The sequence below is a fragment of the Perca flavescens genome, chromosome 7 (genome assembly GCF_004354835.1).
Source record: "Perca flavescens isolate YP-PL-M2 chromosome 7, PFLA_1.0, whole genome shotgun sequence".
NCBI classification, from domain to species: Eukaryota; Metazoa; Chordata; class Actinopteri; order Perciformes; family Percidae; genus Perca; species Perca flavescens.
The window spans coordinates 21222024-21239279 of NC_041337.1; the positions used below are offsets into that span (position 1 = coordinate 21222024).

Sequence of the window (17256 nt, forward strand, 5' to 3'; positions counted from 1 at the left end):
GGTCATGATATTTGCTGGGTTTATGCTTTTATCAGTGAAGGAGTTTTTGCATGAGGTTAGTTTAAGTTATCATGAATTGTAAGTTTGAAAATAGTAAACAAAAGACACTCTTTGGCTACAGACAGCATTACAGTGGTTTCAGCTAATGTTAATATATTAAACTTAAAAAGGCAGAGCCATTAATAGCCAGTGATTTATATTTATTGAGTGTTTATGACTCAATCATGACTTATTTACAGTCTTGTGACTTACAGGCTACATAGCCCAGCACAATTGTGGGCTTCACCATAACTACGGTAATGAATATACATTGTCCACAGTGATCAAAGGCGTGAGAAACTTTGATTTGCTCCATAAATGCCAAGCTATTTTCAGTCCACTGAAAGTATATAGTTATATTGTTGACAGCAAAAGTCTGCATTTCCTTACTTGTCAAAGTATTTAGGCTGCGTATAAATACATATTTAATGAATTATCTGATATTCTGACAGCATTGCAGAGTTAAACGCAGACATGCTCAACACCACATTATGTTTAATCTCTTTAAACAACCTAACAAGGACATGTTTTTTTCAGTCAAGTACACCACTACTCTGTGTATTCAGTTGCCACCTGTTCAGGCCTCCTTATAATGACATGATGACCTTAGAGTACTAGCATTATGTTACACATTATGGTTTAGCAATAGAGGGTTAGGTAAGAAAACAAATATGCATGCACCCAAATAGTCAGAAATGTTTTCAGAAGAATACTGCAGCACGCCATATTTTTACACAGTTAATTCATTAAAACAATTAAAAGATTAACAACAGGTAATATTCCTTTCTTGTTTGAAAAAATATACAAAAACATATTCGATCCCCTTTACATTTTACTGGACATATCCTGTATCAAGTCATTGCAGTTGTGACCAAAGCGGCCCCATCATACACCTCTTTAGCTCCATACGTTGTGCATATGGCACATCTGATGTTTTGGTGGCTTTTCCTGCTGCTAGTAGCTTAGTGGTTGTGATTTAGATTTTCTTAAACTACCACTTATACTGTAAACTTGCGAGGTTAGGTTACAGAGGTGTGCCATTACAGGCTATATGTCGATTACTACTTTAGCCCAGCTCTGACAGAAAAGCATCTTAAACCTTGGTTTATAATTTTTTTTTAGAAAGAGAATTTTTCATGTTCAACCAAGAGCACAACTTGGAATTGCTTAAAACAGGACATTTGTGGTGTTCATTTTTTGTATTTAAAGTGCAAAGTCCTTTTAAAATCCTCATTATCTGGTTAGTTCAGAGGTCAGAGGAGGTCAGGGTGTTTTATAGTGTTTCAATTTGAATGGGATCTCAAGAGCAGCAGTGGGAAAAATTACTTTGAGTCACATATCCGATGACACACCCATCCATTGAATGTTAATCTAGCTGGGTGGCTATAGTAGCAGCAGAGTAATGATAAGTGTAATAACCCCGCTATTTTCCTTTTAATGACTAATGTGTGTTTGAGTAATGGCAGCTCTCTATGAGTAATATGTGGCAAATGGAAGGCCGGACGATGTTAAGGAAAATCCCTTTTCACTACGCTCTGACACCTCTTTGTCGGATGATTTGTCAGTACACATGCTCAGGAATTCAGTGTTTACATGCTGCGCTCGAATGGCATCTTGCTGTTTTTACCAAGATGCAGTCACTACATCTCTCCTTCGCCATGAATTGTCATGAAAGATGATTCCCCATAATAATGCCTGGGTCTAGTCTCAGAGCTACTTCATGCTGTATGCTGGGGCATTATGCCATTGTGTTGCAATACGAGATGGTGCTATAACATGTCATCGGTGTGGCAAGCATGTATTTTAAAAGGGGCATTTTACTCTCAGCAAGGCTATTGTGTTTCAAATAAAGGTGATTAGGTGGATTTATTGTGAATTTTGCTCAGGGATTTCATATACACTATGAAATGATGTTGGCAGGAGAGGTAGGTAAGCAGTGCAATGCCTGCTATACAGAGCCAACACAGGAAATTATGTGCAATCAAGCATCTTTAGACATCAGATTTGTAATTAAGAAAGTGTGTTGCCTTGTATTTATATTCTCATGACTATGCATAGCTGCTGCAAAGACGACGCAATAGGGAAGCAAGTGGATGAAGTGATTTAGCTTTTTCCTGTACAGTGCTTGCTTGATATCAATTCCATTGCAAGATATCTGGCTGTTACATAGAAATTTAATGCTCTGAACAAAGGAGCAATGTTCGCTCAAAGACCTCTTGATGGGCCATTGAAGTGCTGTATATTCATTAAAAATAACAATCTGTCAGCACTTACTGACAGCAAGCACAACAAGCCAAGCTCTCTTTATTGTTCTCCGAAGATGTTTTTCAGTTCCTGTGCCAAGAGCTGGGTAATTGGCTGTAGCAAAGCCTTGCATGTGTTGTTTTAAGATATTGGACTGACACGCACAGGGCACACTGGCAGAAATGAGGCAAGCACACTTTCCCTTCCTTCTCCTCCTCCTCCTCCTCCTGGCTTATCCCAGTAAGTCAGAGAAGGCAAGATGCCGGATGTGTTTTGTGTTTTTTGACAGCTTCCCTTCACCTCTCATAAGAGGAGATCTAAGCATGCTGCATCATATCTCATCTTTGTTTGATTCAGGCCTAGCTCTGCAGCTCCACAATTGTGCCAAGGAGATAGTATCGGCAAACACTATCCGTGTTAACAATTGTGAGCTGTCTTGCTACATACTGCTGGTGGTATTTGATGTACTAGATGTGATCAAATCTGCTTTTCCTTTGAGCTCAGCCACGGTGAAGTCGGTCTCGCATCAGCCTGCAAATGCCGCCTGTGTCTTATTGGGTCGACTTGGCATGGATTCACATCTTAACTGATCAGGCACATTGTGTTTTGTGTTGTTGCCAGCCTCTTGGCAGGTCCTAGGTACGGTAAAAAAATGTTCTCTCTATATTTGCCTCAAATTTGTATGTGGCTATGAGACTGCAGTGTTGCAACTCACCACATATCGGTATCTTCTGTGATTTATGTACACGAGGGGTTGTACAATGGAGTGTGTGGAAACTGGACATGGAGGCTTGCAACAGCAAACACAGGACAATGACTACATAGTAGTAGTGATGTAGTTGTAATGATGGTGACTGCACAGCAGATTTAGTCTATATGTGAATATTACACATTGTTAGATTTAAAACACACCATGGCATGCAGATGATGGACTATCTTTTCAACATTTGAGCAGGATGGGCTAATAATAGCACTTACTCAATTACAGTGCCAAAAAGCATGAATTGAAAGTGTTCAAAAATAACAGTCAGCCATTTGCCATCTCAGTAAAAGAGGAAAATGAAATGGTGTAGGATCAGCTGGCTGGCCCCTTAGGAGAGGGAGAGAAAGGGGTGAGAGAGATGAGGAGGAGTGCATTGCCGCCGTGTGTGTCAGTGCTGATTAGGTAAGAGATTGCCTCATGTAATGACACGGCATGGCGCTAGTGGTGCAGAAACACAAACCATGCATACCAGTGTTTTACTGCGCACACCCCCTGCAGCTGCTTGCCTGACGAGGTTTATAGACGTATACTCTCCCTAGAATATTTCAACATCTTTTAAATGATGCCCTTTTTTTTTTTTTTTTTTTTAGTGACACACACATTTACGGTGTCTGGAAGCCAATAGCCCTTTTTTTCCGTGCGCTCTATTTCTTCTGTAGCACAAATGAAAGATGGAGGTGATTAAAGGAAAGAAGCACAATAGAGTCTGTGCAGTTTTCTATCAGTGCTTATTGTTACTATTGACATCAGTATTATTTAGCACAGATATTTGTTGTTAAATAGGCTACATATTTGGGATGTATGCAAATTTACTGTGTTTGTACTTGTGTGTGTATATGGGGGGGGGGGATCAGTTGTTGTTGGAGCAGTCAGGCTTGGGAGTGATGTGTGAATGTGTTTTGTATTTACTGTTTAATTGTTTTAAGGACCCCCTCGAAAATGAGATGATTCATATCAAGGGGTTATCCTACTAATAAATACTTAACCTGCCAGACCCTCTTACTGTGTTAGCTGAGCCGTAAGCATACGGAACTTGTCATATTGTGTATTGGACTGTATTGGATCCATTATATAGACAGCAATGTTAAAGGAACACGCCGACTTATTGGGAATTTAGGTTATTCACCGTAACCCCAAGAGTAAGACAAGTCGATACATACCCTTCTCATCTCCGTGCGTGCTGTAACGCTGCCTGACGGTTCCAGCATTAGCTTAGCCTAGCACAGATCCTGCAGGTGAATGGTTCCAGTAATCCTACTGCTCCAAATTGTGACAAAAGTGACAAAACAACACCAACATGTTCCTATTTACATGTTGTGATTTGTATAGTTACAGCGTGTACAAAAAACAAGGTAACATGAGACACAGCCGTCTTCTAACAGTAAACAAACCGGGAACTATATTCTCAGACAGGCTTGCTGTGAGCATATCACTTTGCCCAAGTTCTATATTCTTCCGGCCGAGAATATAGTTCCCGGTTTGTTTACAGTTAGAAGACGGCTGTGTCTCATGTTACGTTGTTTTTTGTACACGCTGTGACTCTATAAATCACAACATGTAAATAGGAACATGTTGGCGTTATTTTGTCACTTATTCGGAGCAGTAGGATTGCTGGAACCAGTCACCTGCATGTTCTGTGCTGGCCTGATGCCGCTGGAGCCGTCAGACAGCATTACAGCACGCACAGAGATGAGAAGGATATGTATCAACTTGTCTAACTCTGGGGGTTACAGGGAATAAGCTAAATTCCCAAAAAGTCGGCGTGTTCCTTTAACAGTTTTCATCTATTAGCTTGGCTTATAATAGACCTGTTAAGGAAGTGTAAAGATCTACCATATTTCCTACAGTCATAAAGGTAAATAGTCACTTTGTTGTCATCATCAGAGAGCCACCTTGATCAGCTAGTCTAAATGATGCAGCTGATTTAATTGATTGTTTTATAGAGAGAATTGTCAATAACGGCTATCTATTGTCCAGACAAATGCAATGTCTTTAATTAAAGTGGCTGTAGTGGCTTGTTATGTTGTTTTTGTTTTTTTTCTGTACAATATTGGGTATGCAGGACATTGATTTTTCAACACTGGATGAGACGAATTACACATACATCTTTTTACAATGTGCTGGTTGTGCTCTGTGGCCTCTGTGACTAATATGGGTACTGCGCTGATGTTGTGACTGCACATGAGGCACAGTTTGTTTGCAGAGCTGCAGAGCCCAGACCTGTGACTGATGTTTTAATGGAGTAGGCACACAGGCTAGTGGTGAGCTCAGGGTTCATGCAGCCATAAGGAAACGACCCCGGTGACATTGTGGCACTTTCCACTCTCTTGTTCACGAGGTGCCTCTGGTAAACTGTGTCCTTGCTTGCCCTTGCAGGTTAGGCACACCTATTGAGCCTGCTGAGCATTCAGTTTAGGTGCTGGGACTTGCGGCTGGATCAACTACAGGTTTAAGGATGGACATCTTGTCTCTGTACGTACCCCTGTTCCAGCAGCCGGCACAGAGAAAATGAGTTCTGAGGATTGGGTTTAGATTTGCCACTGTAGCACTTCAACTCTGATACACTCTAGCTACCATCAGGGGAAGGCTGAGAGAGAGAGAAAGAGAGAGGAGGGGAAAGAGAGAGAGAAAACCGCGAAGCACAGCAGTGCTATCTAACTGATCAATTTGTAATAAATCTGTTGCCTCAAGCTGTTGTTCGCTTCTACTCAGTAAAAGGTGTCTGCGTTTCTCAGGCAAGAAAATGCTTGTCAGGCAGGGCATACAGAGCTATCAGTGAATGAGACGCGCCTAAAGCACAGTAAATCATTTTCTCTGTGCTCAGTTTACATAGGTCGAACACGTCTCTTTCTTATCAGCACATTCCATTGGTCAAAAAGAGGGGTTATAACCAATCGATAGGGCTGACCGCTGAAATAAGGAAGTAACGCTCCCCTCACATTAAATTTCCCCATTATTCAATATGAGCCATTAATCATGATGAAGGAGCTATTGATTAGGCTATCAGCCAAGGTTGGCCAATTTATTTGCCAAGAGTCATTCCACAATGAGAGGATCTGTTAAAGTAGCGCTGCTTCACAAAAACCAAGCAGCAGAATTGAAATGGCCCCATTATTATGACAACAGTTTGATCTTTAAGGTAACAAAAGAGCGGGCCTCTATAAGGACCACAAGGGACCTCTCCTGCTCCTCCTCCACCAGCAGCCATATGGACCGTACTAATTGTGTTTTACGCCAACCATTTTCACTGATCCGTCGGGGACTTGTGGAAGTGCTGTAGCTATAATGTCACCAGCAGTGGGCTGGCTCATGAAAGAAACATTAGTGAGCAAGATGAGAAGACAGGAAGGCAATGCACTGCAAGTCAACACAATTATTGATTTTATTCAAATGAAATCTCTGGCTCTGTATCTGATGTTCGACGCCTTTTTTTAAAGTATGATTTCTTTTCTTTATTTCTTTTCGCAGTTGCTATTGTCAGAGAGCAGCATTCACCTCAGTCTTACACTTGCACTGTTTCAGTGGCAAATTCTAGGCATAATGCAAATCTATAAAGATATAGGTAAAAGAGCATGTGCTCTTGTGATCCCATATATTGTATCTCCAAATTATTTATTCAGATTCTGAACCATACATATACACCATATACATTTAGCCATCTGTATGTGTTCCACAGAGAAATTGTCTATCATGTTATGCTTTGTGACCACACAAACGCTGAGGTTTCAAAGTTGAATGTAAATGTGACATTCACAGTATTTGCTTTGCACTTCAGGCCAAGGATTGGTTGTAAAGCATTTGAAGGGCTAAGTGTGAAAATCAGTGTGTGTTTTTAACATGTTTATAATATGCAATCATGAAAAGGGCACATCTATGTAAATTAGATCCTGTGACCGAGGGGAGGGGCGTTGGAGTGGATGTGAGTTTCATTGTGTCCCCGCTAACAGTTTTCTTGTAATTATTGAAATTGATGTTTGCTGCGAAGCTGTAAATCTTCAAGATCTCTTGTTAATAAAGCGTCAGAGGCAGCCGAGCCGTTATGCTGGGAAATAAAAGGCAATCAAGCCTCCAACATCCTGTCCCTCGCCCCAAAATGAAGCAGCAGAAACCCTAATTATCTGAGAGGATGAGCAGCTCTAACTCCAGTGCTCGGCTAGTCAGTGACAGCGCTAGCTGCAATACACTAATGAAGACGCTCTGCTAGTCTCTCTCTCTCTCTCTCTCTCTCTCTCTCTCTCTCTCTCTCTTCTAGCCCTCTCTATCTGGCTCCGGCTTGCCTGAGGTATTTTCTCCCCCTCAGCTCCTCTCCTTCATTACCTCCTCCTCCTCCTCCTTCCTTGGGAGTGAAGTTATGGATGTGACTGTTGCACTGATGGAGTGAGAGGAGCTTTGTTGCCTGAAGGTGTCTGGGAGTCCTGCACAGGAAATCGGTGAGCTAGATGATGGCCTCTGTGATGCTTATAGCTGCTTATGTAAAGTGCTGTGAGATAGTGGGAGAGACAGCATTGATCTCCCCCCATTGATTTCATAGATCCTCTTTAAGATGACAATAAAGTTGTCTTTCTGTGTCATCTTTAAGTACTCCTTTTCAAATCAGCGATGTGGCAAATTACTCCTGTCATCAGCCGCCCATATTCCAACAGCATTGAGTGATCATTTGTGGAGTTGAAAGTCAGGTTAAATCTTGCTTTGCACAGTTGGTATTTGTTTGTGCACGTATCTTTGCAGCAACACCGCAAGTCTTTGAACATTTATTCGTTGGTTATGTATTATTGCTTTGGTGTTAACCAAAGCTCTTCAAATCTATAGACCTGCAAAGTAGCTTTAATAGAAAATAAGATATGCTCTGTGAGTGAGTACTGAATACTGTGCTATAAGCCACATCTTTGTTGTTGTGGAGGAGTGAGTGGTGATTGATTGTTTGAAACCTGAGCTTGCCTCAGCTCCCAGCCAGCTGCTTCTCACTATTTACCTGTAAACTTGTCCTTTCTGCTTTTGCTTTGTCTGTGGATGGCCGCAGAGCTCTTTCTCTGTCCCCTCTCCCCCTCTTTGTTGTACCAAGCAGCCCAAAGGCCCCCAGGGATGAACAGACAAATAGAAGACAGCGAGAGGTGAGGATCGGGGCCCCCCCCTTCTCCCATTTATCTTTCTCCCTTGTGAGCACTCTGCCAGACAAGTTTCCAGGCACTCAAAAGCAGCAAATCGACTCACTGTAGGAATCACTGTCACTTGGCCAAACTGGGGCATAGCAGCGCACTAGGAGGCCAATCCTCCTCCTCCTTCTCGCCCCATTCGTTGCCTTCTCAAATGAATAAAATGCTATTTGGCATGGCATTGCAGAGGCCTGGTTCTCTGTATAGATGAACTTATTCCAGTCTAACCCCCCCAAAAGCTATTTTTTATTTATTTATTTTTTGCCTTTTCGGTTATACATTAGTGGGGTGCTATTGATGACGACTTGATTAAGTGCTTGTGGAAGGTTCTAGTGAGCAGCGTTCCATCTTGATTTGCTCTGGTTCATCTTAAACAACATGAACGGCAGGCGAGATGGTGCAGCACTATTGCATGAATCTCTCATCAAAGTTGGGGATGTTTTTTTGGGTGCCTGGTTAGCTCACCTGGTAGAGCGGGCGCCCATGTGTAGAGATTTACTCCTCAACGCAGTGGTTGCGGGTTTGACTCCGGCCTGCGGCCCTTTGCTGCATGTCATTTCCCCTTCTCTCCCCCCTTTTCAAGTCTAAACTGTCGTATACAAATACAAAGGCCTGAAAAAATGCCCCAAAAAATAATTTGGGGATGTTTTGTTTTAGCACAGATTTCATGATTGTGTTTGAGTGCGAGGAGAACGCTGTCAGAGTTTTAGTCTCTTCCTTTATTCTTGGCATAAAGCAAACGATCTGATCGGCACAAAGCCAGCGCTCACTGCAAAAACCCAAATGTAGTAAGAAGAGTAAGGTGGCGTGTGGCTTCGTATCACGCTCGTGCACATGCACTCCGATGCATGCACAGGCGCATCGACACATGCACTCGGTGTAATGAAAGGCAAAACATTCTTCTGGCAGCAGGGGTTTACATTTCACTCCTTGGTGCGACAGCTTTGTCACAGGGAAGAGATACACCACCACCTCTGGCAGGCCTCAGAGACCTTTCTTTGGAGAACCAGCAGCCCTCCCTTTTTTCTCCTTGTTTCCCTCTGTATTTAGCACTCAGCCTTTACTCAAATCAACGACAGGCTTGTGAAAATCTCTACATAAAACAATGCACAGTGCTGCTTTATTTCTTTTTTCTCTTTCCCTCTGCCTGACTCTTCCCCAGAGTTTTTTTGTCTTGCCTCTTCAGCTGCTGCTGTGAAGAGGATGACAACAGGCAGAGAAAACTAAAAGGATACGTCGTATCCCCCCCCCTTCTTTTCTCTTTTCGCTTCTCTGTAAGGAGCTGTTTACATTACACAGGGCTCGTCCACCTTGTATTTGCTGTTGCAGAGAGATAAAGACGATGGAAGTGAGAAACGTGTGTGTTGTTCTCTGGGAATTTGGCTTAGGAATGCAGCTGTGCATGTGGGTGTATTTTTTTTTTTTTTTTTTTGGGGGGGTGTTTGGAGGTCATATGAGTGGATTTTTTTTTTTTTTTTTTTTTTAGTAGTAGTAATGGAGCTTATGGGGCACAATAATTGACAGGCGTGTTTTAATTGTTTGTGACATGTGAAATGAGAAACAATGTGTGACCAGTGCACCCAGGAGATTACAACGATCGGTCAGCCGCTAAAAAGAGTGTCCGAGAGATGCATTACCACATCTTTGTCTCCCTCTCTGTCCCTCTGAGCCATAAACCACTCACAAGCATTTAGCCAGCAGTGATTTCTTCTCTGTTCACCTCCTTGCCCTGATCCTGTGGAGATGCTGGTAGAAAACCTCCCAGGCTTCTTGAATGAATCCTTTCTAGTGTGTGTGTGACTGTGTCTCTCTGTGCTTGCAGCTTTGATTCTCGGCAAATCTCTGCAGCACCACCTGATTTGACTTGGTAATGGGGCATTGATGAGTCTTGGGGGAAATCAGAAAAAAGGAGCACTAAACCATACAGCAAAAAATCCTCTACTGGAGGTGGCAGCAAAGGCAGTGTCAGGGTTCTCAATAGCAATTGACAAAAGAGGAAAAAAAAAGAGAGGGTGAGGTAAAAATGGAGAACTGTAGAGATATAGCTGTCATCTGTTGATGCCTACGGCCGCCTGGTCTTCCTGCAGTGGGAGAAAAAAGCTTAGAGGTGGAGATGGGCTTTGGCACCCAGGCTTCTTCTCGATTTGTATTTTTACTCCACTGTACTGAAAAAGCTGGTTCTCTCTGCAGGACCGCAGATTATTTTCATCTTTAGCAGAGCTCATTGCTCCCAGAATATTGCGTTCAGTGTGGAGGACATAAAAGGTAGCCAAGCCAGGAGTAGTAGGGGAGATAAAAGCAGGATCGCTTAAGCACTCTGTTATTTGTAGCACATTCCTACTGCTGTTGTTAGTAGCCACTAGCCTAATAATTCATCTTGCCTAGTCTTTTATCACTCAGTGCACGCACACACACACACACACACACACACACACACACACACACACACACACACACACAGCACACAGAGTAACTAACAAACACAAATTCCCCTCGCTAGCAAAGGGTAGGCCCCCTCTAATATAAAACAAGCGAATCAAAGATGAAATGCTCATCATTCTGCTGCCTCACCATGGCCATCCAGATGAGTAGAGCTGTGAACAAAAAGCAGGGCCTGCCTGTGCCCGGTTCCCTCACAGGGGCATCTTGTCTGTTTTATCACTCCGGCTAGTGCTGCAATTAATATTAATGTGCTTTAAATCACGCTCCAGTAGCACAGCTTCCCTCTTTCTCTGTGTGTGTGTTGTGTGTTGTATGTTGTGTGTGTGTGTGTGTTGTGAATAAGAGCGCAATAAAGCCAGCGGGGGATAAGAATCTAGACAGGATATGACAGTCCTCATGTCAGCTGTCTTAGAGCTGGAGGGATATGTGGATAAAGACAAGGGATGAAACTGAATCCCAAACCAACCAACCAGCCAGACAGGCAGGTAGCACGGCATGTAGGTAGAGACTTCTAGCACTCGCAGCGGCTGGGCACGGGCCTGTTTATTTAGTCATGTTGTAATAATGCTTGACCTTTTCTTTCACGTCCACGGCCTGACCTTTAGCACCTTACTACTCTCTCTCTCTCTCTCTGTGTGTGTGTGTGTGTGTGTGTGTGTGTGTGTGTGTGTGTGTGTGTGTGTGTGTGTGTGTGTGTGTGTGTGTGTGTGTGTGTGTGTGTGTGTGTGTGTGTGTGTGTGTGTGTGTGTGTGTGTGTGTGTGTGTGTGTGCGCGCGCGCGCGCAGAGAGGGAAACGAGCACCTCCTTTGCAGGGAGCTTCATGGTCTGCCAACTCCTGGAGTGGATTGTTCCAAATTAGTATGCATTAGGTGGTTAGTGCAAAGCGTTTAATTATGCGAGATGGCACTAAACTGTCTATGTTATGATTAGCCCAACACGTTACAACCTTAATCTCTTAATTTTTTTCCCTCTCTCTTTCCATGGGTGAGGAGGAGATACAGGGTGTGGGGGGTTGATAAGCTGGTGAAGGAGGATGATGGAGGGGGGGGGGGGGCCTTTAGACATGCTCCCATATTCCCATTAGATGTTACAAGTATCCCCAGTATCTTTGCAGCCAATGTTTTCTTCCTAGAAGGATTTTGATATGGTCTTGTTCCCCCCCCCCCCCCCCCACTCTCTGTTTTCACTGAGCTGCTTTTATGGAAGGCAAGGCTTTTTAATCTTGGGCAGCAGGCAGCGGTGGCAGAAGCAGCCGGGGCAGAGTCGGAGCGAGCCAGGCAGCCATCCAGCCAGGCAGTCAGTCGCTGCAGTGGAGCCCCAGCAGCTCCACGGAGGAGCCATTATACAGGAGAGATATCAAAACATGAATCATTTACGCCAGTCCTCCCCTCCCTTCTCCTACCCATGCATGCAGTCTTGATGCCCGGCCGGCCGGCTGCCTGCTTGCCGCTGTCTGCATCTTTAATGAATGATTATTGCATTTCAGAAACATAGGCTACAGTAATTAAAGTATCATTGATTCTTTCTATGTTGGCTCCAAGGTGGACAAAAATGTTGCCCTCCTTTTTTGTCGCTGGATAAAAAAAGTCCCTTTAGGAACAGCAGACAGTAATTTATTAAGCCTGATGGTGTGATGGATTTTTTTTCTCCCCCTCCTGTTTAGGCATTTCAAGAATAGCCTTCATTCAGGGAGGAGGGTGATAATACAACAGGGTGGGGTTTTTGAGTAGTTCTCATTGTGCAGTGTGCCGTAAGGATTGTGTTGGTGTTTTGTCTTTTGCGTAAAAAGTGTAGAGACACGGGGGTTAATGTGCTGGAAACGAGTGATTTAGGTCAGTGGTGGTGTCTGCATCTGTCACTCTGACAAGCTGCCGCTTTAGGAGGCTGCGCGGTGTTGAATAAAGGACAGTGTGAGAGACAATTGAGGAGAGTGCTGGCTCTTTCAAATGGAAAAAAGGAAAACCTGACTTGACTGTGATTTGTGCTCTCAGCGACAGGCACCGTGTTACAAGCAGCCGTTTGATATAAACCAAATCAGTTTCACCTCTTTATTGAGGATCAAGACAGTTAAAGCCTCTGCAAATAAGTGCATGTCTCTTTGCCTTCCTCCATCTGTTTTTCCTTCTCTCACCTGCTCAGCTCTCCCTGCTGTCATTTCTGCTGGTCATTTTTTCTCTCTCTCTCTCTCTCTCTCTCTCCACATTTTTCCCATGTTTCCTCTCTCCCCCTATTTCAATCAGGAGTGCACTACAGTTTCTGTGTAAATATCACAATCACTGATGGAAAAATGTGCTGGCATCTCCATAAGGGGATTAGAGGAGCCATTTTGTGTATCACTTATGAATGTGTCCATCTCTCCTTTGTGATGTCTCCCCCTGAGCTGTATGGATTGTTTCCTCTCATACAGGCAAACATATAAATCTATTTGCAGCAAGTTTTACCTCAATTATTCTTTTGAAGGGTTTAGCAGTAAAATTTCACTGTTGTAATACATGTCTACACCCTGATGAATGTCTTACTTCTGAGGATTTTTCAGTGTTACCATTTGATTGCATATTTGTTAAACCTAATTATTTTTATTCACAGCTGTTTTTCCTCTCTTCACAAAAACTGCTTAATAACCTCATCATAAAACGATGTTGCTAAACACAACATAAAAATGTGACAATCCGATTGATCCAGCCGTTAAAACTCTGTGATAGTCTGTTTGAGCTAGCCTGTGCTAATTGCTAGCCTTCTCCCCCTGCCCTATGGCTTGTCCCTTTTGTTAGTGAGCCACATGGCTCTCTACAAGGCTTAGTCTAATCAGTGCTAAATATTCAGCGGTAGCCCATAGCCTAATCAGCCAGAGCCTACTCATTGTCAACCAATTGCATTCCTCTTGACCTCCCAGATGCACAGCCTCTCCATAGCGCTGCCTCAATTACTGTAGCAGTAATGGTGATAAAGAAGTCCACAGGCTCAGATGAAAATGGCTGATTGATGTGGACACACATGGCTTATAATTGGATTATAAGGAAGGACGTTAATGGTGTTGGGGGGGCGTCGTGGTGGGGCGGGATCTTAAACACTGACCAGGTATTTAGTGATTTACCCTTCCTGCCTCCTCATCTAATGCAGTTGTGCATCACAACAGTATCCTCGGGGGTCTTGGTACCTAAAGCGCAACTCTCTTGTCCCACCCCCTCTGCATGTCAAGACTGGGTGTGTATGTAAGTAAGTAAAATGCTTATGTGAGCTGCCTGTTAACTGGCTCTCTTATGCTAGTGACATCTGTGCGGTCAGAACAAAAAGCTGTCTTTTTCAGCAGCCCGGCTCCTCGTCCTCCCGCCTACACACACACACACACACACACACACACACACACACACACACACACACACACACAACATGAACCAGTGGGAGAATTTGGGGAGATGACATGTCTGTCCTACAGTAGTTGTTATGCTGTGACTAAAACTTATTTTCATTATTAATCATTAATCTTTTAACAATGTACCACAGCTCAAAGTAATTTCTGGAAATCTGTTATTTTGTCTAACCAACATTAAAAACTAAAGGATTAATTTACAATAAAATGAAATGGAGAAAACGGACCCAAATCCTCACGTTTTAAGAAGATGTAGGAAATGTTGAGGACTTTTATTTTTATTTGATTAGTGAATCGTGTGATTACTTTATTATAAAGTAGTCATTTCTGTAGATGACTAATGGATTTATCAACAGAAGGAGGGGCTGGTCAGCTGTGTTGCTGGGGGTTGGAGGTTTTTGCGCTCCCCTTGTTATCAAACTGCTCTTCATTTATTTCTGTTTATCCTAATGGAGAGCGTTGAGAGAGGGATGTAATTAATTGACCCTGGCAGCTCAGAGGGGCTGTGGTGAGTCCGAGAGCAGGTGCTGACTGTGCTGCCCACCGTTTCTTTCACTAGTCATCTCGGTGTGCATATATCTGCCGACTGCCCAACTCTCCCTGCTGACCGATTGGCTCTTAGTAAGTGCAATGATGCTGGATGCCTGAACCTGCGTGAGCTGCATAATACCAACTACTGCCTGAAGGAGTGCTCTCCCCATTTCTATCTCGCCTCTCCCCTCAGCTGCTGCTTAGCCAAGCCTGGCCAGTGCAGAGCAGAGATGAGTGCCTCCTTTTCTCTACTCACACTGCTCTGCCTGGCAGTTTATTAAAGGGAATACTAGCTTTTTCCTTGCGCCCGGGCGTTTGATTTCGACAGCAGCAGATGCTGTCATGGCAGATAAAAGGCAGTGGGCCCCAGAATTACGGTGCACACAGCATCTGTGTTTACTGCGTCATTCTCCCTACCTCTGACAAGAGAGGAGGAGGAGAGGAGGAGAAAATGGAGGATAGGCTGCTGCATTCATGTATCTTTACATTGACATGTCTCATCAGGGAAAGAGGTGGACAGACAGTCTACAGTGAAGCCATCAATCAGCCCTTTTTAATACGCCTGTCCAGCACACTGTAATACTCGCACATAAAGACAGACAAAAGATGCATTATTGCTACTGTTGACATGTTTTTATAAACTCTTTTTTTCAGTTGACTTTGTCAGATGGAGTAACATAGTAAGGTGATTGTGGTGTGCTAGCTAAAAATGTCAAGAATGCAGTTTTATTTTTTTAACCAAGACAGTGTGGATTGGTGTAATTGTGGGTGTTGCTTTGTAGCATAAATGGTATATATTAATTTCTTCTTTTTTTTTTTTATTCCAGTTTCTAAAAAGTGTTTTCTCTCCAAGCCTCGCCTTGACAGTGCCCTAACCGAGAGATCCCTTTTTCTTGCAGTATCCCTCACTGAGGCTGTGGGTCATGCTAATTTTTCATCGGCATCATTTCATTGAGCTTTAATTAACACAACAAGGATGCGGTGTCCTCCAGTGTCATCCACTCAGACAGCTAATACAAACTCATTAGCTTAAGTCCCAGCAACTCTAAAACAAAATGTTATTACACTGTTTACTGTTTTGTTATATATTAAAATTGATTATGTTGATGTATTCATCCACATAAATTAGTGTTTTCAAGTCCTGTAGGCCATTTCCCAATGCTTGGTATCAGAGGTCTAAAATAAACCTTTATTGAATACAATACTATACCCTGTTAGTTTGCTTAATCTGCTTCAGCAGCGTTTCAAGCAACCAGCTGTCTGTCTTCTTCATGCCTCTCGATGCCCTAGCCTGTGGTGACAGCAAGACTAATGTATTCATGGCGCCGGCACGGTGAGAGGCATTTCTTTACCTTTGCTTAATTGAGGGAAAACTCCCCTGACACCTGCTTAGCACAGCACTAGGCTAGCAAAGCGGCCAAACTCAACCCTAGGAGCTGAGGCCACTGAACCCTGACTGAGAAATAACACAACCCAGGACCACCCAGGGACTGCCGAGGGGAGAAATGATTTAATAATGTTGATGAGATATTACACCAACCCTTTCTCCACCGTCTCCCTCTCTCTTTTCCCCTCTCATTATTTCTTACCTGGGGAGAGAGAAGACTGTGCCTGAAGGTGTATTTAGATGGGGCTGCTAAATATTTCACACCCTAAGACAGACAAGTAAAATAAGTGAAAGAAGAAGAAGCAAGAGGGGCAAAAAAAAAAATTGGTGCACAGGGTTTTGACATGGATTGTGAAGGAGGGAGGTTAGGGAGTGTAGTCAAGGGCAGTCGGGGCAGGCTTGTTGTGTGTGCGTGTGCGTGTGAGCACTATATTATCCCTCCAGCCAGACTGCATTGCTTTCAGTGTGTTGATATGCTGCCATCATCTTGCACTATTGTGGATATCAAGTACAACAGACAAAGTGTATTATTTTCTTTGGGCTCAAATACCTAAATCCCCCCTACCTCTGCAGCAATACGAGCAAGGTCCTATCTGAGACTCAGCATGACAGCTCGACTGAGCTCCTGCTTCGTTTTTTAATTGTCCCATGCCCCAGGGGCTGCTGGGAGCTAGGTGGGCGGGGCTCAACATTTTCTCCAGGGGGGTGAGGAGAGGTGGGTGACAGAACACTCGCAGTGTCAGGTGCAGGTGCGGAGAAAAGAGATGGAGAGCTTACTGACAAGCTAACCGTGGGGAGCCAAGTAGTGGGAAGCCACTCAGTCAGATGGGAGAGGAGAAAGAGCTTTATATAAGAGGAAAGCACACAGGAGGCATCCATCACCTCGCTCCAGCACCACTGCACTCACTGATACATATTATTCAGCTGTTATCGGCTGGTCTATTAACAGACACCACCACTAGAAATGTATGCAAAGAACACAATGTGGCCTTGGTGGTACAACAGCAATATATTTTTGCACTGAATGATAGTAGCCTGTGTCTTTTTGTTCAGACAAGGTTTTGTTGTTGCACGACTTGGAGGGTGTGTTCACCTTTTTGTCTAGTAATTCATGGCTCAACCCTCCCCCTAATGATGTCTGCTGGAAAAAACATCATCCTGGTCACATTTTAACTTTTAACAGTCTTGCTTGATAATCAATTAATCATTTAAGTAATTTTAAGCACAAATGCTAAACATTTGTTGGTTTCAGCTTCTTAAATGTAAAATTATGTTGTTGTTTTTCCCTTGTCTTACCATAGAAACTCGCTATAAACTGATATCTTTG

The 17256-nt window shown here is 43.3% G+C and overlaps 1 protein-coding gene across 3 annotated transcripts in view; it reads left to right on the plus strand.

Moving 5' to 3' along the window:
- Positions 1 to 17256, plus strand: part of rerea (arginine-glutamic acid dipeptide (RE) repeats a) — a 131769-nt gene that overhangs the window by 1176 nt on the left and 113337 nt on the right. The gene's annotated exons all lie outside the window — the stretch shown is intronic.